Source organism: Pholcus phalangioides, unplaced genomic scaffold (genome assembly GCF_987345545.1).
Source record: "Pholcus phalangioides strain wild (caught in Gottingen) unplaced genomic scaffold, Ppha-v1.0 ptg000017l_1, whole genome shotgun sequence".
Classification (NCBI taxonomy): domain Eukaryota; kingdom Metazoa; phylum Arthropoda; class Arachnida; order Araneae; family Pholcidae; genus Pholcus; species Pholcus phalangioides.
In genome coordinates, this window is record NW_028301610.1 from 9,489,793 (window position 1) to 9,509,733 (window position 19,941).

The window sequence follows — 19,941 nt, forward strand, 5'->3', positions numbered from 1 at the left end:
ACAAATTCATATAAAACACATCAACTTAAATGCATGACCCGGGCGTGATTCGAACACGCAACCTTCTGATCTGGAGTCAGAAGCGCTACCGTTGCGCCACCAGGCCACGATTCAATACGTCAAATGTTTTGACTAAAAACAATGATTATAAAAAGATTCGCAATTCATACGTTCCTATCGAATAAATTTTATTTTAAATATGAAAGAAATGAGCACGACAAATTCATATAAAACACATCAACTTAAATGCATGACCCGGGCGTGATTCGAACACGCAACCTTCTGATCTGGAGTCAGACGCGCTACCGTTGCGCCACCAGGCCACATTCGCACGTCAAATGTTTTGACTAAAAACAATGATTAAAAAAAGATTCGCAATTTACATGTTCCTATCGAATAAATTTAATTTTAAATATGAAAGAAATGAGCACGACAAATTCATATAAAACACATCTATTTAAATGCATGACCCGGGCGTGATTCGAACACGCAACCTTCTGATCTGGAGTCAGATGCGCTACCGTTGCGCCACCAGGCCACGATTCGACACGTCAAATGTTTTGACTAAAAACAATGATTAAAAAAAGATTCGCAATTCATACGTTCCTATCGAATAAATTTAATTTTAAATATGAAAGAAATGAGCACGACAAATTCATATAAAACACATCAACTTAAATGCATGACCCGGGCGTGATTCGAACACGAAACCGTCTGATCTGGAGTCAGACGCGCTACCGTTGCGCCACCAGGCCACATTCGACACGTCAAATGTTTTGACTAAAAACAATGATTAAAAAAAGATTCGCAATTCATTCGTCCCTATCGAATAAATTTAATTTTAAATATGAAAGAAATGTGCACGACAAATTCATATAAAACACATCAACTTAAATGCATGACCCGGGCGTGATTCGAACACGCAACCTCCTGATCTGGAGTCAGACGCGCTACCGTTGCGCCACCAGGCCACATTCGACACGTCAAATGTTTTGACTAAAAACAATGATTAAAAAAAGATTCGCAATTTATATATTCCTATCGAATAAATTTAATTTTAAATATGAAAGATATGAGCACGACAAATTCATATAAAACACATCAACTTAAATGCATGACCCGGGCGTGATTCGAACACGAAACCGTCTGATCTGGAGTCAGACGCGCTACCGTTGCGCCAACAGCCACATTCGACACGTCAAATGTTTTGACTAAAAACAATGATTAAAAAAAGATTCGCAATTTATATATTCCTATCGAATAAATTTAATTTTAAATATGAAAGATATGAGCACGACAAATTCATATAAAACACATCAACTTAAATGCATGACCCGGGCGTGATTCGAACACGCAACCTTCTGATCTGGAGTCAGAAGCGCTACCGTTGCGCCACCAGGCCACGATTCGATACGTCAAATGTTTTGACTAAAAACAATGATTATAAAAAGATTCGCAATTCATACGTTCCTATCGAATAAATTTAATTTTAAATATGAAAGAAATGAGCACGACAAATTCATATAAAACACATCAACTTAAATGCATGACCCGGGCGTGATTCGAACACGCAACCTTCGGATCTGGAGTCAGACGCGCTACCGTTGCGCCACCAGGCCACATTAGACACGTCAAATGTATTGACTAAAAACAATGTTTATAAAAAGATTCGCAATTCACATGTTCCTATCGAATAAATTTTATTTTATATATGAAAGAAGTGAGCACGACAAATTCATATAAAACACATCAACTTAAATGCATGACCCGGGCGTGATTCGAACACGCAACCTTCTGATCTGGAGTCAGACGCGCTACCGTTGCGCCACCAGGCCACATTCGCACGTCAAATGTTTTGACTAAAAACAATGATTAAAAAAAGATTCGCAATTTACATGTTCCTATCGAATAAATTTAATTTTAAATATGAAAGAAATGAGCACGACAAATTCATATAAAACACATCAACTTAAATGCATGACCCGAGCGTGATTCGAACACGAAACCGTCTGCTCTGGAGTCAGACGCGCTACCGTTGCGCCAACAGGCCACATTCAACACGTCAAATGTTTTGACTAACAACAATGATTAAAAAAAGATTCGCAATTCATATGTTCCTATCGAATAAATTTAATTTTAAATATGAAAGAAATGAGCACGACAAATTCATATAAAACACATCAACTTAAATGCATGACCCGGGCGTGATTCGAACACGCAACCTTCTGATCTGGAGTCAGACGCGCTACCGTTGCGCCACCAGGCCACATTCGCACGTCAAATGTTTTGACTAAAAACAATGATTAAAAAAAGATTCGCAATTTACATGTTCCTATCGAATAAATTTAATTTTAAATATGAAAGATATGAGCACGACAAATTCATATAAAACACATCAACTTAAATGCATGACCCGGGCGTGATTCGAACACGCAACCTTCTGATCTGGAGTCAGACGCGCTACCGTTGCGCCACCAGGCCACGATTCGATACGTCAAATGTTTTGACTAAAAACAATGATTATAAAAAGATTCGCAATTCATACGTTTCTAACGAATAAATTTAATTTTAAATATGAAAGAAATGAGCACGACAAATTCATATAAAACACATCAACTTAAATGCATGACCCGGGCGTGATTCGAACACGCAACCTTCTGATCTGGAGTCAGACGCGCTACCGTTGCGCCACCAGGCCACATTCGCACGTCAAATGTTTTGACTAAAAACAATGATTAAAAAAAGATTCGCAATTTACATGTTCCTATCGAATAAATTTAATTTTAAATATGAAAGAAATGAGCACGACAAATTCATATAAAACACATCAACTTAAATGCATGACCCGGGCGTGACTTGAACACGCAACCTTCTGATCTGGAGTCAGAAGCGCTACCGTTGCGCCACCAGGCCACGATTCGTACGTCAAATGTTTTGACTAAAAACAATGATTATAAAAAGATTCGCAATTCATACGTTCCTATCGAATAAATTTAATTTTAAATATGAAAGAAATGAGCACGACAAATTCATATAAAACACATCAACTTAAATGCATGACCCGGGCGTGATTCGAACACGCAACCTTCTGATCTGGAGTCAGACGCGCTACCGTTGCGCCACCAGGCCACGATTCGATACGTCAAATGTTTTGACTAAAAACAATGATTAAAAAAAGATTCGCAATTCATACGTTCCTATCGAATAAATTTAATTTTAAATATGAAAGAAATGAGCACGACAAATTCATATAAAACACATCAACTTAAATGCATGACCCGGGCGTGATTCGAACACGCAACCTTCTGATCTGGAGTCACACGCGCTACCGTTGCGCCACCAGGCCACATGCGCACCTCAAATGTTTTGACTAAAAACAATGATTAAAAAAAGATTCGCAATTCATACGTTCCTATCGAATAAATTTAATTTTAAATATGAAAGAAATGAGCACGACAAATTCATATAAAACACACCAACCTAAATGCATGACCCAGGCGTGATTCGAACACGCAACCGTCTGATCTGGAGTCAGACGCGCTACCGTTGCGCCACCAGGCCACATTCGCACGTCAAATGTTTTGACTCGAAACAATGATTAAAAAAAGATTCGCAATTCATACGTTCCTATCGAATAAATTTAATTTTAAATATGAAAGAAATGAGCACGACAAATTCATATAAAACACATCAACTTAAATGCATGACCCGGGCGTGATTCGAACACGCAACCTTCTGATCTGGAGTCAGAAGCGCTACCGTTGCGCCACCAGGCCACAATTCGATACGTCAAATGTTTTGACTAAAAACAATGATTATAAAAAGATTCGCAATTCATACGTTCCTATCGAATAAATTTTATTTTAAATATGAAAGAAATGAGCACGACAAATTCATATAAAACACATCAACTTAAATGCATGACCCGGGCGTGATTCGAACACGCAACCTTCTGATCTGGAGTCAGACGCGCTACCGTTGCGCCACCAGGCCACATTCGCACGTCAAATGTTTTGACTAAAAACAATGATTAAAAAAAGATTCGCAATTTACATGTTCCTATCGAATAAATTTAATTTTAAATATGAAAGAAATGAGCACGACAAATTCATATAAAACACATCAATTTAAATGCATGACCCGGGCGTGATTCGAACACGCAACCTTCTGATCTGGAGTCAGATGCGCTACCGTTGCGCCACCAGGCCACGATTCGACACGTCAAATGTTTTGACTAAAAACAATGATTAAAAAAAGATTCGCAATTCATACGTTCCTATCGAATAAATTTAATTTTAAATATGAAAGAAATGAGCACGACAAATTCATATAAAACACATCAACTTAAATGCATGACCCGGGCGTGATTCGAACACGCAACCGTCTGATCTGGAGTCAGACGCGCTACCGTTGCGCCACCAGGCCACATTCGACACGTCAAATGTTTTGACTAAAAACAATGATTAAAAAAAGATTCGCAATTCATTCGTCCCTATCGAATAAATTTAATTTTAAATATGAAAGAAATGTGCACGACAAATTCATATAAAACACATCAACTTAAATGCATGACCCGGGCGTGATTCGAACACGCAACCTCCTGATCTGGAGTCAGACGCGCTACCGTTGCGCCACCAGGCCACATTCGCAGGTCAAATGTTTTGACTAAAAACAATGATTAAAAAAAGATTCGCAATTTACATGTTCCTATCGAATAAATTTAATTTTAAATATGAAAGAAATGAGCACGACAAATTCATATAAAACACATCAATTTAAATGCATGACCCGGGCGTGATTCGAACACGCAACCTTCTGATCTGGAGTCAGACGCGCTACCGTTGCGCCACCAGGCCACGATTCGATACGTCAAATGTTTTGACTAAAAACAATGATTAAAAAAAGATTCGCAATTCATACGTTCCTATCGAATAAATTTAATTTTAAATATGAAAGAAATGAGCACGACAAATTCATATAAAACACATCAACTTAAATGCATGACCCGGGCGTGATTCGAACACGCAACCGTCTGATCTGGAGTCAGACGCGCTACCGTTGCGCCACCAGGCCACATTCGACACGTCAAATGTTTTGACTAAAAACAATGATTAAAAAAAGATTCGCAATTCATACGTCCCTATCGAATAAATTTAATTTTAAATATGAAAGAAATGAGCACGACAAATTCATATAAAACACATCAACTTAAATGCATGAACCGGGCGTGATTCGAACACGCAACCTTCTGATCTGGAGGCAGACGCGCTACCTTTGCGCCACCAGGCCACATTCGACACGTCAAATGTTTTTACTAAAAACAATGATTAATATAAGATTCGCAATTTACATGTTCCTATCGAATAAATTTAATTTTAAATATGAAAGAAATGAGCACGACAAATTCATATAAAACACATCAACTTAAATGCATGACCCGGGCGTGATTCGAACACGCAACCTTCTGATCTGGAGTCAGACGCGCTACCGTTGCGCCACCAGGCCACATTCGCACGTCAAATGTTTTGACTAAAAACAATGATTAAAAAAAGATTCGCAATTCATATGTTCCTATCGAATATATTTAATTTTAAATATGAAAGAAATGAGCACGACAAATTCATATAAAACACATCAACTTAAATGCATGACCCGGGCGTGATTCGAACACGCAACCTTCTGATCTGGAGTCAGAAGCGCTACCGTTGCGCCACCAGGCCACGATTCAATACGTCAAATGTTTTGACTAAAAACAATGATTATAAAAAGATTCGCAATTCATACGTTCCTATCGAATAAATTTTATTTTAAATATGAAAGAAATGAGCACGACAAATTCATATAAAACACATCAACTTAAATGCATGACCCGGGCGTGATTCGAACACGCAACCTTCTGATCTGGAGTCAGACGCGCTACCGTTGCGCCACCAGGCCACATTCGCACGTCAAATGTTTTGACTAAAAACAATGATTAAAAAAAGATTCGCAATTTACATGTTCCTATCGAATAAATTTAATTTTAAATATGAAAGAAATGAGCACGACAAATTCATATAAAACACATCTATTTAAATGCATGACCCGGGCGTGATTCGAACACGCAACCTTCTGATCTGGAGTCAGATGCGCTACCGTTGCGCCACCAGGCCACGATTCGACACGTCAAATGTTTTGACTAAAAACAATGATTAAAAAAAGATTCGCAATTCATACGTTCCTATCGAATAAATTTAATTTTAAATATGAAAGAAATGAGCACGACAAATTCATATAAAACACATCAACTTAAATGCATGACCCGGGCGTGATTCGAACACGAAACCGTCTGATCTGGAGTCAGACGCGCTACCGTTGCGCCACCAGGCCACATTCGACACGTCAAATGTTTTGACTAAAAACAATGATTAAAAAAAGATTCGCAATTCATTCGTCCCTATCGAATAAATTTAATTTTAAATATGAAAGAAATGTGCACGACAAATTCATATAAAACACATCAACTTAAATGCATGACCCGGGCGTGATTCGAACACGCAACCTCCTGATCTGGAGTCAGACGCGCTACCGTTGCGCCACCAGGCCACATTCGCACGTCAAATGTTTTGACTAAAAACAATGATTAAAAAAAGATTCGCAATTTACATGTTCCTATCGAATAAATTTAATTTTAAATATGAAAGAAATGAGCACGACAAATTCATATAAAACACATCAATTTAAATGCACGACCCGGGCGTGATTCGAACACGCAACCTTCTGATCTGGAGTCAGACGCGCTACCGTTGCGCCACCAGGCCACGATTCGATACGTCAAATGTTTTGACTAAAAACAATGATTAAAAAAAGATTCGCAATTCATACGTTCCTATCGAATAAATTTAATTTTAAATATGAAAGAAATGAGCACGACAAATTCATATAAAACACATCAACTTAAATGCATGACCCGGGCGTGATTCGAACACGCAACCGTCTGATCTGGAGTCAGACGCGCTACCGTTGCGCCACCAGGCCACATTCGACACGTCAAATGTTTTGACTAAAAACAATGATTAAAAAAAGATTCGCAATTCATACGTCCCTATCGAATAAATTTAATTTTAAATATGAAAGAAATGAGCACGACAAATTCATATAAAACACATCAACTTAAATGCATGAACCGGGCGTGATTCGAACACGCAACCTTCTGATCTGGAGGCAGACGCGCTACCTTTGCGCCACCAGGCCACATTCGACACGTCAAATGTTTTTACTAAAAACAATGATTAATATAAGATTCGCAATTTACATGTTCCTATCGAATAAATTTAATTTTAAATATGAAAGAAATGAGCACGACAAATTCATATAAAACACATCAACTTAAATGCATGACCCGGGCGTGATTCGAACACGCAACCTTCTGATCTGGAGTCAGACGCGCTACCGTTGCGCCACCAGGCCACATTCGCACGTCAAATGTTTTGACTAAAAACAATGATTAAAAAAAGATTCGCAATTCATATGTTCCTATCGAATATATTTAATTTTAAATATGAAAGAAATGAGCACGACAAATTCATATAAAACACATCAACTTAAATGCATGACCCGGGCGTGATTCGAACACGCAACCTTCTGATCTGGAGTCAGAAGCGCTACCGTTGCGCCACCAGGCCACGATTCGATACGTCAAATGTTTTGACTAAAAACAATGATTATAAAAAGATTCGCAATTCATACGTTCCTATCGAATAAATTTTATTTTAAATATGAAAGAAATGAGCACGACAAATTCATATAAAACACATCAACTTAAATGCATGACCCGGGCGTGATTCGAACACGCAACCTTCTGATCTGGAGTCAGACGCGCTACCGTTGCGCCACCAGGCCACATTCGCACGTCAAATGTTTTGACTAAAAACAATGATTAAAAAAAGATTCGCAATTTACATGTTCCTATCGAATAAATTTAATTTTAAATATGAAAGAAATGAGCACGACAAATTCATATAAAACACATCAATTTAAATGCATGACCCGGGCGTGATTCGAACACGCAACCTTCTGATCTGGAGTCAGATGCGCTACCGTTGCGCCACCAGGCCACGATTCGACACGTCAAATGTTTTGACTAAAAACAATGATTAAAAAAAGATTCGCAATTCATACGTTCCTATCGAATAAATTTAATTTTAAATATGAAAGAAATGAGCACGACAAATTCATATAAAACACATCAACTTAAATGCATGACCCGGGCGTGATTCGAACACGCAACCGTCTGATCTGGAGTCAGACGCGCTACCGTTGCGCCACCAGGCCACATTCGACACGTCAAATGTTTTGACTAAAAACAATGATTAAAAAAAGATTCGCAATTCATTCGTCCCTATCGAATAAATTTAATTTTAAATATGAAAGAAATGTGCACGACAAATTCATATAAAACACATCAACTTAAATGCATGACCCGGGCGTGATTCGAACACGCAACCTTCTGATCTGGAGTCAGACGCGCTACCGTTGCGCCACCAGGCCACATTCGCACGTCAAATGTTTTGACTAAAAACAATGATTAAAAAAATATTCGCAATTCATATGTTCCTATCGAATAAATTTAATTTTAAATATGAAAGAAATGAGCACGACAAATTCATATAAAGCACAAAGACTTAAATGCGTGACCCGGGCGTGATTCGAACACGCAACCTTCTGATCTGGAGTCAAACGCGTTACCGTTGCGCCACCACCCCACATTAAACACGTCAAATGTTTTGACAAAAAACAATGAGTATAAGAAGATTCGCAATTCATATTTTCCTATCGAGTAAATTCAATTTTATATATGAAAGGAGTGAGCACGACAAATTCATATAAAACTTATCAACTTAAATGCATGACCCGGGAGTGATTCGAACACGCAACCGTCTGATCTGGAGTCAGACGCACTACCGTTGCGCCACCACGCCACATTCCCACGTCAAATGTTTTGACTAAAAACAATGATTAAAAAAAGATTCGCAATTTACATGTTCCTATCGAATAAATTTAATTTTAAATATGAAAGAAATGAGAACGACAAATTCATATAAAACACATCAACTTAAATGCATGACCCGGGCGTGATTCGGACACGAAACCGTCTGATCTGGAGACAGACGCGCTACCGTTGCGCCACCAGGCCACATTTGACACGTCAAATGTTTTGACTAAAAACAATGATTAAAAAAAGATTCGCAATTTATATGTTCCTATCGAATAAATTTAATTTTAAATATGAAAGAAATGAGCACGGCAAATTCATATAAAACACATCAACTTAAATGCATGACCCGGGCGTGATTCGAACACGCAACCTTCTGATCTGGAGTCAAACGCGCTACCGTTGCGCCACCACCCCACATTCGACACGTCAAATGTTTTGACTAAAAACAATGATTAAAAAAAGATTCGCAATTCACATGTTCCTATCGAATAAATTTTATTTTATATATGAAAGAAGTGAGCACGTCAAATTCATATAAAACACATCAACGTAAATGCATGACCCGGGCGTGATTCGAACACGCAACCTTTTGATCTGGAGTCACACGCGCTACCGTTGCGCCACCAGGCCACATTCGGCACGTCAAATGTTTTGACTAAAAACAATGATTAAAAAAATATTCGCAAATAACATGTTCCTATCGAAAACATTTTATTTTATATATGAAAGAAGTGAGCACGACAACTTTATATGAAACATATTAACTTAAACGCCTGACCCGGGCGTGATTCGAACACGTAGCCTTCTGAACTGAAGTCAGACGCGCTACTGTTGCGCCACCAGGCCACATTAAACGCGTCAAAAGTTTTGACAAAAAACAATGAGTATAAGAAGATTCGCAATTCATATGTTCCTATCGAATAAATTTAATTTTATATATGAAAGAAATGAGCACGACAAATTCATATAAAACATATCAACTTTAATGCATTACCCGGGCGTGATTCGAACACGCAACCTTCAGATCTGGAGTCAGACGCGCTACCGTTGCGCCACCAGGCCACATTAGACAAGTCAAATATTTTGACTAAAAACAATGATTGTAAAAAGTTTCGCAATTCATTTGTTCCTATCGAATAAATTTAATTTTAAATATGAAAGAAATGAGCACGACAAATTCATATAACACACATCAACTTAAATGCATGACCCGAGCGTGATTCGAACACGCAACCTTCTGATCTGGAGTCAGACGCGCTACCGTTGCGCCACCAGGCCACATCCGACACGTCAAATGTTTTGACTAAAAACAATGGTTATAAAAAGATTGACTTAAAAACAATGGTTATAAAAAGATTGACTAAAAACAATGATTATAAAAAGATTCGCAATTCATATGTTCCTATCGAATAAATTTAATTTTATATATGAAAGAAATGAGCACGACAAATTCTTATAAAACATATCAACTTGAATGCATGACCCGGGAGTAATTCGAAGACGCAACCTTCGTATATGGAGTCAGACTCGCTACCGTTGCGCCACCAGGACACGTTAGACACGTCAAATGTTTTGACTAAAAACTATGATCATAAAAAGATTCGCAAATAATATGTTCCTATCGAAAACATTTTATTTTATATATGAAAGAAGTGAGCACGACAACTTTATATAAAACATATCAACTTAAACGCATGACCCGGGCGTGATTCGAACACGCAACTTTCTGATCTGGAGAGAGACGCGCTACCGTTGCGCCACCAGGCCACGTTAAGCGCGTCAAATATTTTTACTAAAAACAATGATTATAAAAAGATTCGCAATTTACATGTTCCTATCGAATAAATTTAATTTTAAATATGAAAGAAATGAGCACGACAAATTCATATAAAACACATCAACTTAAATGCATGACCCGGGCGTGATTCGAACACGCAACCTTCTGATCTGGAGTCAGACGCGCTACCGTTGCGCCACCAGGCCACGATTCGATACGTCAAATGTTTTGACTAAAAACAATGATTATAAAAAGATTCGCAATTCATATGTTCCTATCGAATAAATTTAATTTTAAATATGAAAGAAATGAGCACGACAACTTCATATAAAACGTATCAACTTAAACGCATGACCCGGGCGTGATTCGAACACGCAGCCTTCTGATCTGGAGTCAGACGCGCTACCGTTGCGCCACCAAGCCACGTTAGACACGTCAAATGTTTTGACTAAAAACAATGATTATAAAAAGATTCGCAATTTATATGTTCCTATCGAATAAATTTAATTTTATATATGAAAGAAATGGGCACGACAAATTCATATAAAACACAAAGACTTAAATGCATGACCCGGGCGTGATTCGAACACGCAACCTTCGGATCTGGAGTCAGACGCGCTACCGTTGCGCCACCAGGCCACATTCGACACCTCAAATGTTTTGACTAAAAACAATGATTAAAAAAAGATTCGCAATTTACATGTTCCTATCGAATAAATTTAATTTTAAATATGAAAGAAATGAGCACGACAAATTCATATAAAACACATCAATTTAAATGCATGACCCGGGCGTGATTCGAACACGCAACCTTCTGATCTGGAGTCAGATGCGCTACCGTTGCGCCACCAGGCCACGATTCGACACGTCAAATGTTTTGACTAAAAACAATGATTAAAAAAAGATTCGCAATTCATACGTCCCTATCGAATAAATTTAATTTTAAATATGAAAGAAATGAGCACGACAAATTCATATAAAACACATCAACTTAAATGCATGACCCGGGCGTGATTCGAACACGCAACCTTCTGATCTGGAGTCAGACGCGCTACCGTTGCGCCACCAGGCCACATTCGCACGTCAAATGTTTTGACTAAAAACAATGATTAAAAAAATATTCGCAATTAATATGTTCCTATCGAATAAATTTAATTTTAAATATGAAAGAAATGAGCACGACAAATTCATATAAAACACAAAGACTTAAATGCGTGACCCGGGCGTGATTCGAACACGCAACCTTCAGATCTGGAGTCAGACGCGCTACCGTTGCGCCACCAGGACACAATCAACACGTCAAATGTTTTCACTAAAAACAATGATTAAAAAAAGATTCGCAATTTATATATTCCTATCGAATAAATTTAATTTTAAATATGAAAGAAATGAGCACGACAAATTCATATAAAACACATCAACTTAAATGCATGACCCGGGCGTGATTCGAACACGCAACCTTCTGATCTGGAGTCAGACGCGGTACTGTTGCGCCACCAGGCCACATTAAACACGTCAAATGTTTTGACAAAAAACAATGAGTATAAGAAGATTCGCAATTCATATTTTCCTATCGAGTAAATTCAATTTTATATATGAAAGGAGTGAGCACGACAAATTCATATAAAACTTATCAACTTAAATGCATGAACCGGGAGTGATTCGAACACGCAACCGTCTGATCTGGAGTCAGACGCACTACCGTTGCGCCACCACGCCACGTTCCCACGTCAAATGTTTTGACTAAAAACAATGATTAAAAAAAGATTCGCAATTTACATGTTCCTATCGAATAAATTTAATTTTAAATATGAAAGAAATGAGAACGACAAATTCATATAAAACACATCAACTTAAATGCATGACCCGGGCGTGATTCGAACACGCAACCTTCAGATCTGGAGTCAGACGCGCTACCGTTGCGCCACCAGGACACATTCAACACGTCAAATGTTTTGACTAAAAACAATGATTAAAAAAAGATTCGCAATTTATATATTCCTATCGAATAAATTTAATTTTAAATATGAAAGAAATGAGCACGACAAATTCATATAAAACACATCAACTTAAATGCATGACCCGGGCGTGATTCGAACACGCAACCTTCTGATCTGGAGTCAGACGCGGTACTGTTGCGCCACCAGGCCACATTAAACACGTCAAATGTTTTGACAAAAAACAATGAGTATAAGAAGATTCGCAATTCATATTTTCCTATCGAGTAAATTCAATTTTATATATGAAAGGAGTGAGCACGACAAATTCATATAAAACTTATCAACTTAAATGCATGAACCGGGAGTGATTCGAACACGCAACCGTCTGATCTGGAGTCAGACGCACTACCGTTGCGCCACCACGCCACGTTCCCACGTCAAATGTTTTGACTAAAAACAATGATTAAAAAAAGATTCGCAATTTACATGTTCCTATCGAATAAATTTAATTTTAAATATGAAAGAAATGAGAACGACAAATTCATATAAAACACATCAACTTAAATGCATGACCCGGGCGTGATTCGGACACGAAACCGTCTGATCTGGAGTCAGACGCGCTACCGTTGCGCCACCACCCCACATTCGACACGTCAAATGTTTTGACTAAAAACAATGATTAAAAAAAGATTCGCAATTCACATGTTCCTATCGAAAACATTTTATTTTATATATGAAAGAAGTGAGTACGACAACTTTATATGAAACATATTAACTTAAACGCCTGACCCGGGCGTGATTCGAACACGTAGCCTTCTAAACTGAAGTCAGACGCGCTACTGTTGCGCCACCAGGCCACATTAAACACGTCAAAAGTTTTGACAAAAAACAATGAGTATAAGAAGATTCGCAATTCATATGTTCCTATCGAATAAATTCAATTTTATATATGAAAGAAGTGAGCACGACAAATTCATATAAAACTTATCAACTTAAATGCATGACCCGGGAGTGATTCGAACACGCAACTTTCTAATCTGGAGTCAGACGCGCTACCGTTGCGCCACCAGGCCACGTTAAGCACGTCAAATGTTTTGACTAAAAACAATGATTATAAAAAGTTTCGCATTTTATATGTTCCTATCGAATAAATTTAATTTTATATATGAAAGAAATGAGCACGACAAATTCATATAAAACATATCAACTTTAATGCATTACCCGGGCGTGATTCGAACACGCAACCTTCAGATCTGGAGTCAGACGCGCTACCATTGCGCCACCAGGCCACGTTAGACTCGTCAAATGTTTTGACTAAAAACAATGATTATAAAAAGATTCGCAATTCATATGCTCCTATCGAATAAATTTAATTTGATATATGAAAGAAATGAGCACGACAAATTCATATAAAACATATCAACTTTAATGCATGACCCGGACGTGATTCGAACACGCAACCTTCAGATCTGGAGTCAGACGCGCTACCGTTGCGCCACCAGGCCACATCCGATACGTCAAATGTTTTGACTAAAAACAATGGTTATAAAAAGATTGACTTAAAAACAATGGTTATAAAAAGATTGACTAAAAACAATGATTATAAAAAGATTCGCAATTCATATGTTCCTATCGAATAAATTTAATTTTATATATGAAAGAAATGAGCACGACAAATTCTTATAAAACATATCAACTTGAATGCATGACCCGGGAGTAATTCGAACACGCAACCTTCGGATATGGAGTCAGACTCGCTACCGTTGCGCCACCAGGACACGTTAGACACGTCAAATGTTTTGACTAAAAACAATGATTATAAAAAGATTCGCAATTCATATGCTCCTATCGAATAAATTTAATTTGATATATGAAAGAAATGAGCACGACAAATTCATATAAAACATATCAACTTTAATGCATGACCCGGACGTGATTCGAACACGCAACCTTCAGATCTGGAGTCAGACGCGCTACCGTTGCGCCACCAGGCCACATCCGATACGTCAAATGTTTTGACTAAAAACAATGGTTATAAAAAGATTGACTTAAAAACAATGGTTATAAAAAGATTGACTAAAAACAATGATTATAAAAAGATTCGCAATTCATATGTTCCTATCGAATAAATTTAATTTTATATATGAAAGAAATGAGCACGACAAATTCTTATAAAACATATCAACTTGAATGCATGACCCGGGAGTAATTCGAACACGCAACCTTCGGATATGGAGTCAGACTCGCTACCGTTGCGCCACCAGGACACGTTAGACACGTCAAATGTTTTGACTAAAAACTATGATCATAAAAAGATTCGCAAATAATATGTTCCTATCGAAAACATTTTATTTTATATATGAAAGAAGTGAGCACGACAACTTTATATAAAACATATCAACTTAAACGCATGACCCGGGCGTGATTCGAACACGCAACTTTCTGATCTGGAGAGAGACGCGCTACCGTTGCGCCACCAGGCCACTTTAAGCGCGTCAAATGTTTTTACTAAAAACAATGATTATAAAAAGATTCGCAAATAACATGTTCCTATCGAATAAATTTAATTTTATATATGAAAGAAGTGAGCACGACAACTTCATATAAAACGTATCAACTTAAACGCATGACCCGGGCGTGATTCGAACACGCAGCCTTCTGATCTGGAGTCAGACGCGCTACCGTTGCGCCACCAAGCCACGTTAGACACGTCAAATGTTTTGACTAAAAACAATGATTATAAAAAGATTCGCAATTTATATGTTCCTATCGAATAAATTTAATTTTATATATGAAAGAAATGGGCACGACAAATTCATATAAAACACAAAGACTTAAATGCATGACCCGGGCGTGATTCGAACACGCAACCTTCGGATCTGGAGTCAGACGCGCTACCGTTGCGCCACCAGGCCACATTCGACACCTCAAATGTTTTGACTAAAAACAATGATTAAAAAAAGATTCGCAATTCACATGTTCCTATCGAATAAATTTAATTTTATATATGAAAGAAATGAGCACGACAAATTCATATAAAACACAAGGACTTAAATGCATGACCCGGGTGTGATTCGAACACGCAACCTTCTCATCTGGAGTCAGACGCGCTACCGTTGCGCCACCAGGCCCCGGCAAGCGTGGCAAATTTTTTTTACTAAAAAGACAATGAGTTTAAGGACATTTGCAAACTTCTTTCGAATGAACTGAATTTTATATATGAAATAAATGAGCATGACACACACACCGCTATAAAGGATGTATATCTAAGTGTGTGACCTGGACGTAATTTGAACATGCAACCTTCGAATCTGGAGTCAGACGTGCTACCGTTGGGTCACCGAGTCATGTTAAGTTGGTCAAATGTTGACTAAAGAACAATGAGTATAAGGAAATTTTCAAATGATGTTTCGACCGAATAAAATGAATTTTGTATCCGGAACAATTGAGCACGAGGTTGAAATAGCGAGTATAAAATTAAACGCATGGTGAAGTTTTGGAAACTGAATTTCAAAGTTCATTCACGAAAAATGAAATCATTTTTTATTGAATCAGTAAATGCTTGCTGGGCCCAGTTTCTCTAGCCGATATTTTAGTCTTCTCGACGTACGTGAACCGCATTTGACGAGCATCTCCTAGAGATGGAAGGCCTTCGCAGTCTGCTTGTGACGTCAGTAAGTAGTCCATTTTCCCTCAGAATAATCAAGGAAAAAAATATTCCCTGCTCGTGCCAGTATCATCGTTGTGAGGAAAATAACTTATCGGGCTGAGAATTGGCGATTTCTATTCCCCACAACCGTTCACTATGCGGTATTTGTGAGCCAATCAGGAAGATTCTACGTCAAAATAAAAAGAAACGAAATAGGATGCTGTGTTTCGAATTGTGACAAACTTGCTTGGTAGTCTGAATGACGTTTATGGCAAACAGTGCAGAGGGCTTCTATCTCTAGGAGGTGCTGATTTGACGCGCATAAGGAATAAGCAATAAGGAAATTCGCAAATTATGTTTCGACTGAATAAACTGAATTTATTATATGTATGAAATGAACACGGGGTTGCTGTATAATGCGTATAAATTTAAACTTACGACCAAAGCCTCCTAGATTCTACAAGCCTGAAACATATCTTAGTGACGTTACAATCCGGGTCCTACCGCGTAAACGCTTCTCTTTACTCAAGCATTTAAAACTCCCAACCAACATGTATTTTTGTACAGTTGGAAGGAAAAACTCACGATGAATTTTCATTTTATTATATTACAATATTACCTAGTATGGTATACGAAAACACTGGATATTAAATTAATGAATTAAATATTAAAAAATGTAGATGTTTCAGTTGATCTGCCAACAAGTATTTCTGGATGTTTTTTGCTCTCAAGCAAATATTTTTCAAAAATCAGGTAAGATATTTGACTGTTCAGCGACTTTTTATTTTTTTATTTATATAATAGAATTTGTATTTAAAACTTATACAATTTTTTGTCTTTAAACTTATTATAATTTGTATTTAACATAAAAGGATACACAGACAATGCACACAAAAAACAAAACAACAGCGTTATTAAAATATTTTTTATTCCCTGAACTACATTCATATTATCAATCTAATTCAAAGGGTTTTGCTCTAAACATTATCATGAAATTTTTGTAAATGGTCAAATTTATTAATCTATGATGGGAACTTCGAAAACACAACATTTCAAAATTTTGATTGGATAACTACTAGTATACATATACTAGTAATACACATTATGAAAAGTTACTCTTATTGCACTCATTTATAAAATTTCCATAAAATAAGTTTTAAGTTTTAATTTTAAATGGGGAATTATGAACACATATGGATAACATTTTATTTTCAGAATTTTAGATGAAATTATTTAATATGGGATTATTTAATATTGTTTTTTAAATATTAAGTTTCAAACTTAAAAAGACGTATATCTCCTAAAAAATGCAAAACATTTAAACATATTTTCCCACGTCTAATCAAAATGCACACCCCTTCGTACTTTTGCAAAAATACTTCGAATTAAAAAACTATTCAATGTAATTGAGATTGTTTTATAGCAGCAAGTTTCTTTTAATTGAAGACTTGGCGTTAAAGTTATCATTTTCAGCTTTTGCGTAACTATTCAGGAATACGTTAGATATTGTTTTGATACAATCATGACAGAGAGAAAAACTTACCACAATCACAAATACCTGTGAATATTGTCCAACATCTTGTATTGATGTCAAATTATTATACAGACCTTTGATTGAAGTTTTCTTATAAAATGTTCCTAGCTTAACGTAAATTCAGGTCTTATCAAACCAACTAACTTCTCGATTTCAAGAAGTTCACAACATTTTCCTGCTAGATGCTTCACGTTTGTGTTCTGTACCATACTCTAGGACACCGACATATTGCAGCAGTACTTGAAGTAATATGCATGAGGTAGTATCAGTTTATTTGAATTCCTCACACATGGCGATATGCAGCTGGATTGGTGAAATAAAATATTGATGTCCATAATATCATTTGTGGGGAATAGCGAGCAGCTTTCATAAAACTCAGTTCCAACTCATGCAGAAAGGATAAAGTTTCACTTATTTTACCTCGAAGTACACTTTGAGTTTTTTTCCAAGGAACAACTCGTAAGAAGACTCAGGTTCAAGATCATTATCGTGCGAGACAGTGACTCTTTGAACTGCTTTTCTTGTTTACCATTGATTTAATTATTTCTTTCCTCTGGTGACTTTTTTTTAATTGGTAACTTTGTTGTCAAGCACGATGGTTATCCAGCAAGTAATTCTCCCCCATCACGGGGCTAAAATTATATTTATTTCCTCAGTACCACGAGGGTTCCATTCTGTCTTTTGCTTCCCCTTACAGTTTTGGACCTACAGCTAAAAACACAGCAGCACCGATACACCAGAAGAAAATGTAAAATGTTATAGGAGTAGTATTTATAATATACAGCATATATATGCAACGAAATTATTGAATTATAAAATATTCTGAATTGTGCAAGAATGCTTACACAGGAAGATGACTCACATTTAAATCTAATGGTTTAAAATGCAAGTTGAATTTGCAAAATATTTTATTTATTTAAAAAGTAGCCTATCCCTTCATTAAATTTCACGTCACTCAATACATTAATATTTGTATTTTTAATTAATTACGGACCTGAGAAATTTGATTTGCTCAATATTTAAAAAAAATTTATTAGATCTTAAAATTGTGCTCCAAAATGATTAAACAAGTGGATAAAAAAAACTGGTCTCAATACGGAAGGAAATAAAATTTCGACACAAAACAGCAGCGATTATATCTACTTTCAAATTAATAACGTAAAATAAAGTCAGAAAAAATAAATATTTCAGACATATTGACTGAAATTATGCACAAATAGCTACTTACCCATTTGTTTCCGTCGTCCGATAATTATCGAAGTTCTCGGCTCTTTCTACAACTATTTAAACAAAATTTCTCCGGTTAATGTGTTATCACAAATTATAAAAAGCATCAACAACAGGTAAACAGTAATATAAATGTTAAAAACGTGAAGAATTTAAATAAAATATGACGATAATTGTACGTGGTATGCTTCGTTAAAAACATCCAAAGCAGCATCACTAAGGATCCTGATTGTCACGTCACAACCTCGGCGGCGTGATTGATATACATTACGGCAAGTACTTCTATTCTTTGGTCTGACTCCAGATCAGAATGTTGCGTGTTCGAATGTCACGTCCGAGTCAAACATTCAATTTTACACGTGTTATATCAACTTCGTTGCTCGTTTCTTCGTATACTAAATTCAGTTTATTCGGTTGTATTTTTGGCAGATATGCTCCTTTTAATTCCAAAAATTTTGTGCTGCTCTCAGCTTGCAATTTAGTAACTACACAAAGAACATTTTAGCGCCAATATCAATTGTTTAGTCGCCATGGCGACCTGGGGCCTGAGATTTGTTCAGCCCTGTTTTAGAACATTTTTTTTTAAATTCAAATTATTCGGATTTCGAGAATGTTTTTAATTACTTCTTGGTTGTGAACTGTAGGCCGGCCACTGCATAACTTTACCTAGTTATGTGGATCTTTTTGTTAACGATGTAACAACCTCATGCGTCTGTTTCGAAGGAAAGTTTCAGTTTCTGCGTTGAGAAATTCATTTATTGCTAATCCAGTTTTTTTTTTTCCTCATCGTTAGTATGTAATCTTAAACCTTAATCAAGATTTGTTATTGTTGGTTCA

At 36.8% G+C, this 19,941-nt stretch overlaps 61 non-coding genes across 61 annotated transcripts; all 61 read right to left on the reverse strand.

The window, feature by feature from the left end:
• Positions 1–34: 34 nt before the first annotated feature.
• Positions 35–106, reverse strand: TRNAW-CCA (transfer RNA tryptophan (anticodon CCA)). The gene has a single exon. It is a non-coding gene; the product is annotated as a tRNA-Trp (tRNA).
• Positions 107–251: 145 nt separating this feature from the next.
• TRNAW-CCA (transfer RNA tryptophan (anticodon CCA)) lies at positions 252–323 on the reverse strand. Its single transcript has one exon. It is a non-coding gene; the product is annotated as a tRNA-Trp (tRNA).
• Positions 324–466: 143 nt separating this feature from the next.
• On the reverse strand, positions 467–538 carry TRNAW-CCA (transfer RNA tryptophan (anticodon CCA)). Its single transcript has one exon. It is a non-coding gene; the product is annotated as a tRNA-Trp (tRNA).
• A 145-nt stretch (positions 539–683) lies between these two features.
• TRNAW-CCA (transfer RNA tryptophan (anticodon CCA)) lies at positions 684–755 on the reverse strand. The gene has a single exon. It is a non-coding gene; the product is annotated as a tRNA-Trp (tRNA).
• A 144-nt stretch (positions 756–899) lies between these two features.
• TRNAW-CCA (transfer RNA tryptophan (anticodon CCA)) lies at positions 900–971 on the reverse strand. Its single transcript has one exon. It is a non-coding gene; the product is annotated as a tRNA-Trp (tRNA).
• Positions 972–1,330: 359 nt separating this feature from the next.
• TRNAW-CCA (transfer RNA tryptophan (anticodon CCA)) lies at positions 1,331–1,402 on the reverse strand. Its single transcript has one exon. It is a non-coding gene; the product is annotated as a tRNA-Trp (tRNA).
• Positions 1,403–1,547: 145 nt separating this feature from the next.
• On the reverse strand, positions 1,548–1,619 carry TRNAW-CCA (transfer RNA tryptophan (anticodon CCA)). Its single transcript has one exon. It is a non-coding gene; the product is annotated as a tRNA-Trp (tRNA).
• Positions 1,620–1,763: 144 nt separating this feature from the next.
• Positions 1,764–1,835, reverse strand: TRNAW-CCA (transfer RNA tryptophan (anticodon CCA)). Its single transcript has one exon. It is a non-coding gene; the product is annotated as a tRNA-Trp (tRNA).
• A 359-nt stretch (positions 1,836–2,194) lies between these two features.
• On the reverse strand, positions 2,195–2,266 carry TRNAW-CCA (transfer RNA tryptophan (anticodon CCA)). The gene has a single exon. It is a non-coding gene; the product is annotated as a tRNA-Trp (tRNA).
• Positions 2,267–2,409: 143 nt separating this feature from the next.
• TRNAW-CCA (transfer RNA tryptophan (anticodon CCA)) lies at positions 2,410–2,481 on the reverse strand. The gene has a single exon. It is a non-coding gene; the product is annotated as a tRNA-Trp (tRNA).
• A 145-nt stretch (positions 2,482–2,626) lies between these two features.
• TRNAW-CCA (transfer RNA tryptophan (anticodon CCA)) lies at positions 2,627–2,698 on the reverse strand. Its single transcript has one exon. It is a non-coding gene; the product is annotated as a tRNA-Trp (tRNA).
• Positions 2,699–2,841: 143 nt separating this feature from the next.
• TRNAW-CCA (transfer RNA tryptophan (anticodon CCA)) lies at positions 2,842–2,913 on the reverse strand. The gene has a single exon. It is a non-coding gene; the product is annotated as a tRNA-Trp (tRNA).
• Positions 2,914–3,057: 144 nt separating this feature from the next.
• TRNAW-CCA (transfer RNA tryptophan (anticodon CCA)) lies at positions 3,058–3,129 on the reverse strand. The gene has a single exon. It is a non-coding gene; the product is annotated as a tRNA-Trp (tRNA).
• Positions 3,130–3,274: 145 nt separating this feature from the next.
• On the reverse strand, positions 3,275–3,346 carry TRNAW-CCA (transfer RNA tryptophan (anticodon CCA)). The gene has a single exon. It is a non-coding gene; the product is annotated as a tRNA-Trp (tRNA).
• Positions 3,347–3,489: 143 nt separating this feature from the next.
• TRNAW-CCA (transfer RNA tryptophan (anticodon CCA)) lies at positions 3,490–3,561 on the reverse strand. Its single transcript has one exon. It is a non-coding gene; the product is annotated as a tRNA-Trp (tRNA).
• A 143-nt stretch (positions 3,562–3,704) lies between these two features.
• Positions 3,705–3,776, reverse strand: TRNAW-CCA (transfer RNA tryptophan (anticodon CCA)). The gene has a single exon. It is a non-coding gene; the product is annotated as a tRNA-Trp (tRNA).
• A 145-nt stretch (positions 3,777–3,921) lies between these two features.
• TRNAW-CCA (transfer RNA tryptophan (anticodon CCA)) lies at positions 3,922–3,993 on the reverse strand. The gene has a single exon. It is a non-coding gene; the product is annotated as a tRNA-Trp (tRNA).
• Positions 3,994–4,136: 143 nt separating this feature from the next.
• Positions 4,137–4,208, reverse strand: TRNAW-CCA (transfer RNA tryptophan (anticodon CCA)). Its single transcript has one exon. It is a non-coding gene; the product is annotated as a tRNA-Trp (tRNA).
• A 145-nt stretch (positions 4,209–4,353) lies between these two features.
• Positions 4,354–4,425, reverse strand: TRNAW-CCA (transfer RNA tryptophan (anticodon CCA)). The gene has a single exon. It is a non-coding gene; the product is annotated as a tRNA-Trp (tRNA).
• A 144-nt stretch (positions 4,426–4,569) lies between these two features.
• TRNAW-CCA (transfer RNA tryptophan (anticodon CCA)) lies at positions 4,570–4,641 on the reverse strand. The gene has a single exon. It is a non-coding gene; the product is annotated as a tRNA-Trp (tRNA).
• Positions 4,642–4,784: 143 nt separating this feature from the next.
• On the reverse strand, positions 4,785–4,856 carry TRNAW-CCA (transfer RNA tryptophan (anticodon CCA)). Its single transcript has one exon. It is a non-coding gene; the product is annotated as a tRNA-Trp (tRNA).
• A 145-nt stretch (positions 4,857–5,001) lies between these two features.
• TRNAW-CCA (transfer RNA tryptophan (anticodon CCA)) lies at positions 5,002–5,073 on the reverse strand. The gene has a single exon. It is a non-coding gene; the product is annotated as a tRNA-Trp (tRNA).
• Positions 5,074–5,217: 144 nt separating this feature from the next.
• TRNAW-CCA (transfer RNA tryptophan (anticodon CCA)) lies at positions 5,218–5,289 on the reverse strand. Its single transcript has one exon. It is a non-coding gene; the product is annotated as a tRNA-Trp (tRNA).
• Positions 5,290–5,433: 144 nt separating this feature from the next.
• On the reverse strand, positions 5,434–5,505 carry TRNAW-CCA (transfer RNA tryptophan (anticodon CCA)). The gene has a single exon. It is a non-coding gene; the product is annotated as a tRNA-Trp (tRNA).
• A 143-nt stretch (positions 5,506–5,648) lies between these two features.
• TRNAW-CCA (transfer RNA tryptophan (anticodon CCA)) lies at positions 5,649–5,720 on the reverse strand. The gene has a single exon. It is a non-coding gene; the product is annotated as a tRNA-Trp (tRNA).
• Positions 5,721–5,865: 145 nt separating this feature from the next.
• On the reverse strand, positions 5,866–5,937 carry TRNAW-CCA (transfer RNA tryptophan (anticodon CCA)). The gene has a single exon. It is a non-coding gene; the product is annotated as a tRNA-Trp (tRNA).
• Positions 5,938–6,080: 143 nt separating this feature from the next.
• On the reverse strand, positions 6,081–6,152 carry TRNAW-CCA (transfer RNA tryptophan (anticodon CCA)). The gene has a single exon. It is a non-coding gene; the product is annotated as a tRNA-Trp (tRNA).
• A 145-nt stretch (positions 6,153–6,297) lies between these two features.
• On the reverse strand, positions 6,298–6,369 carry TRNAW-CCA (transfer RNA tryptophan (anticodon CCA)). Its single transcript has one exon. It is a non-coding gene; the product is annotated as a tRNA-Trp (tRNA).
• Positions 6,370–6,513: 144 nt separating this feature from the next.
• TRNAW-CCA (transfer RNA tryptophan (anticodon CCA)) lies at positions 6,514–6,585 on the reverse strand. The gene has a single exon. It is a non-coding gene; the product is annotated as a tRNA-Trp (tRNA).
• A 143-nt stretch (positions 6,586–6,728) lies between these two features.
• Positions 6,729–6,800, reverse strand: TRNAW-CCA (transfer RNA tryptophan (anticodon CCA)). Its single transcript has one exon. It is a non-coding gene; the product is annotated as a tRNA-Trp (tRNA).
• A 145-nt stretch (positions 6,801–6,945) lies between these two features.
• TRNAW-CCA (transfer RNA tryptophan (anticodon CCA)) lies at positions 6,946–7,017 on the reverse strand. The gene has a single exon. It is a non-coding gene; the product is annotated as a tRNA-Trp (tRNA).
• A 144-nt stretch (positions 7,018–7,161) lies between these two features.
• Positions 7,162–7,233, reverse strand: TRNAW-CCA (transfer RNA tryptophan (anticodon CCA)). The gene has a single exon. It is a non-coding gene; the product is annotated as a tRNA-Trp (tRNA).
• A 144-nt stretch (positions 7,234–7,377) lies between these two features.
• Positions 7,378–7,449, reverse strand: TRNAW-CCA (transfer RNA tryptophan (anticodon CCA)). The gene has a single exon. It is a non-coding gene; the product is annotated as a tRNA-Trp (tRNA).
• Positions 7,450–7,592: 143 nt separating this feature from the next.
• TRNAW-CCA (transfer RNA tryptophan (anticodon CCA)) lies at positions 7,593–7,664 on the reverse strand. The gene has a single exon. It is a non-coding gene; the product is annotated as a tRNA-Trp (tRNA).
• Positions 7,665–7,809: 145 nt separating this feature from the next.
• On the reverse strand, positions 7,810–7,881 carry TRNAW-CCA (transfer RNA tryptophan (anticodon CCA)). The gene has a single exon. It is a non-coding gene; the product is annotated as a tRNA-Trp (tRNA).
• A 143-nt stretch (positions 7,882–8,024) lies between these two features.
• TRNAW-CCA (transfer RNA tryptophan (anticodon CCA)) lies at positions 8,025–8,096 on the reverse strand. Its single transcript has one exon. It is a non-coding gene; the product is annotated as a tRNA-Trp (tRNA).
• Positions 8,097–8,241: 145 nt separating this feature from the next.
• Positions 8,242–8,313, reverse strand: TRNAW-CCA (transfer RNA tryptophan (anticodon CCA)). The gene has a single exon. It is a non-coding gene; the product is annotated as a tRNA-Trp (tRNA).
• Positions 8,314–8,457: 144 nt separating this feature from the next.
• TRNAW-CCA (transfer RNA tryptophan (anticodon CCA)) lies at positions 8,458–8,529 on the reverse strand. The gene has a single exon. It is a non-coding gene; the product is annotated as a tRNA-Trp (tRNA).
• Positions 8,530–8,672: 143 nt separating this feature from the next.
• On the reverse strand, positions 8,673–8,744 carry TRNAW-CCA (transfer RNA tryptophan (anticodon CCA)). Its single transcript has one exon. It is a non-coding gene; the product is annotated as a tRNA-Trp (tRNA).
• Positions 8,745–9,319: 575 nt separating this feature from the next.
• TRNAW-CCA (transfer RNA tryptophan (anticodon CCA)) lies at positions 9,320–9,391 on the reverse strand. The gene has a single exon. It is a non-coding gene; the product is annotated as a tRNA-Trp (tRNA).
• A 144-nt stretch (positions 9,392–9,535) lies between these two features.
• Positions 9,536–9,607, reverse strand: TRNAW-CCA (transfer RNA tryptophan (anticodon CCA)). Its single transcript has one exon. It is a non-coding gene; the product is annotated as a tRNA-Trp (tRNA).
• Positions 9,608–9,967: 360 nt separating this feature from the next.
• On the reverse strand, positions 9,968–10,039 carry TRNAW-CCA (transfer RNA tryptophan (anticodon CCA)). The gene has a single exon. It is a non-coding gene; the product is annotated as a tRNA-Trp (tRNA).
• A 144-nt stretch (positions 10,040–10,183) lies between these two features.
• Positions 10,184–10,255, reverse strand: TRNAW-CCA (transfer RNA tryptophan (anticodon CCA)). The gene has a single exon. It is a non-coding gene; the product is annotated as a tRNA-Trp (tRNA).
• Positions 10,256–10,672: 417 nt separating this feature from the next.
• On the reverse strand, positions 10,673–10,744 carry TRNAW-CCA (transfer RNA tryptophan (anticodon CCA)). Its single transcript has one exon. It is a non-coding gene; the product is annotated as a tRNA-Trp (tRNA).
• A 144-nt stretch (positions 10,745–10,888) lies between these two features.
• TRNAW-CCA (transfer RNA tryptophan (anticodon CCA)) lies at positions 10,889–10,960 on the reverse strand. The gene has a single exon. It is a non-coding gene; the product is annotated as a tRNA-Trp (tRNA).
• A 145-nt stretch (positions 10,961–11,105) lies between these two features.
• On the reverse strand, positions 11,106–11,177 carry TRNAW-CCA (transfer RNA tryptophan (anticodon CCA)). The gene has a single exon. It is a non-coding gene; the product is annotated as a tRNA-Trp (tRNA).
• A 144-nt stretch (positions 11,178–11,321) lies between these two features.
• On the reverse strand, positions 11,322–11,393 carry TRNAW-CCA (transfer RNA tryptophan (anticodon CCA)). The gene has a single exon. It is a non-coding gene; the product is annotated as a tRNA-Trp (tRNA).
• A 144-nt stretch (positions 11,394–11,537) lies between these two features.
• On the reverse strand, positions 11,538–11,609 carry TRNAW-CCA (transfer RNA tryptophan (anticodon CCA)). The gene has a single exon. It is a non-coding gene; the product is annotated as a tRNA-Trp (tRNA).
• A 145-nt stretch (positions 11,610–11,754) lies between these two features.
• Positions 11,755–11,826, reverse strand: TRNAW-CCA (transfer RNA tryptophan (anticodon CCA)). Its single transcript has one exon. It is a non-coding gene; the product is annotated as a tRNA-Trp (tRNA).
• Positions 11,827–11,969: 143 nt separating this feature from the next.
• On the reverse strand, positions 11,970–12,041 carry TRNAW-CCA (transfer RNA tryptophan (anticodon CCA)). The gene has a single exon. It is a non-coding gene; the product is annotated as a tRNA-Trp (tRNA).
• A 144-nt stretch (positions 12,042–12,185) lies between these two features.
• On the reverse strand, positions 12,186–12,257 carry TRNAW-CCA (transfer RNA tryptophan (anticodon CCA)). The gene has a single exon. It is a non-coding gene; the product is annotated as a tRNA-Trp (tRNA).
• A 359-nt stretch (positions 12,258–12,616) lies between these two features.
• Positions 12,617–12,688, reverse strand: TRNAW-CCA (transfer RNA tryptophan (anticodon CCA)). Its single transcript has one exon. It is a non-coding gene; the product is annotated as a tRNA-Trp (tRNA).
• Positions 12,689–12,832: 144 nt separating this feature from the next.
• Positions 12,833–12,904, reverse strand: TRNAW-CCA (transfer RNA tryptophan (anticodon CCA)). Its single transcript has one exon. It is a non-coding gene; the product is annotated as a tRNA-Trp (tRNA).
• A 791-nt stretch (positions 12,905–13,695) lies between these two features.
• On the reverse strand, positions 13,696–13,767 carry TRNAW-CCA (transfer RNA tryptophan (anticodon CCA)). The gene has a single exon. It is a non-coding gene; the product is annotated as a tRNA-Trp (tRNA).
• Positions 13,768–13,911: 144 nt separating this feature from the next.
• On the reverse strand, positions 13,912–13,983 carry TRNAW-CCA (transfer RNA tryptophan (anticodon CCA)). Its single transcript has one exon. It is a non-coding gene; the product is annotated as a tRNA-Trp (tRNA).
• A 144-nt stretch (positions 13,984–14,127) lies between these two features.
• TRNAW-CCA (transfer RNA tryptophan (anticodon CCA)) lies at positions 14,128–14,199 on the reverse strand. Its single transcript has one exon. It is a non-coding gene; the product is annotated as a tRNA-Trp (tRNA).
• Positions 14,200–14,616: 417 nt separating this feature from the next.
• Positions 14,617–14,688, reverse strand: TRNAW-CCA (transfer RNA tryptophan (anticodon CCA)). Its single transcript has one exon. It is a non-coding gene; the product is annotated as a tRNA-Trp (tRNA).
• A 417-nt stretch (positions 14,689–15,105) lies between these two features.
• Positions 15,106–15,177, reverse strand: TRNAW-CCA (transfer RNA tryptophan (anticodon CCA)). The gene has a single exon. It is a non-coding gene; the product is annotated as a tRNA-Trp (tRNA).
• A 144-nt stretch (positions 15,178–15,321) lies between these two features.
• Positions 15,322–15,393, reverse strand: TRNAW-CCA (transfer RNA tryptophan (anticodon CCA)). Its single transcript has one exon. It is a non-coding gene; the product is annotated as a tRNA-Trp (tRNA).
• A 144-nt stretch (positions 15,394–15,537) lies between these two features.
• Positions 15,538–15,609, reverse strand: TRNAW-CCA (transfer RNA tryptophan (anticodon CCA)). Its single transcript has one exon. It is a non-coding gene; the product is annotated as a tRNA-Trp (tRNA).
• Positions 15,610–15,753: 144 nt separating this feature from the next.
• On the reverse strand, positions 15,754–15,825 carry TRNAW-CCA (transfer RNA tryptophan (anticodon CCA)). Its single transcript has one exon. It is a non-coding gene; the product is annotated as a tRNA-Trp (tRNA).
• Between the last annotated feature and the right edge of the window lie 4,116 nt (positions 15,826–19,941).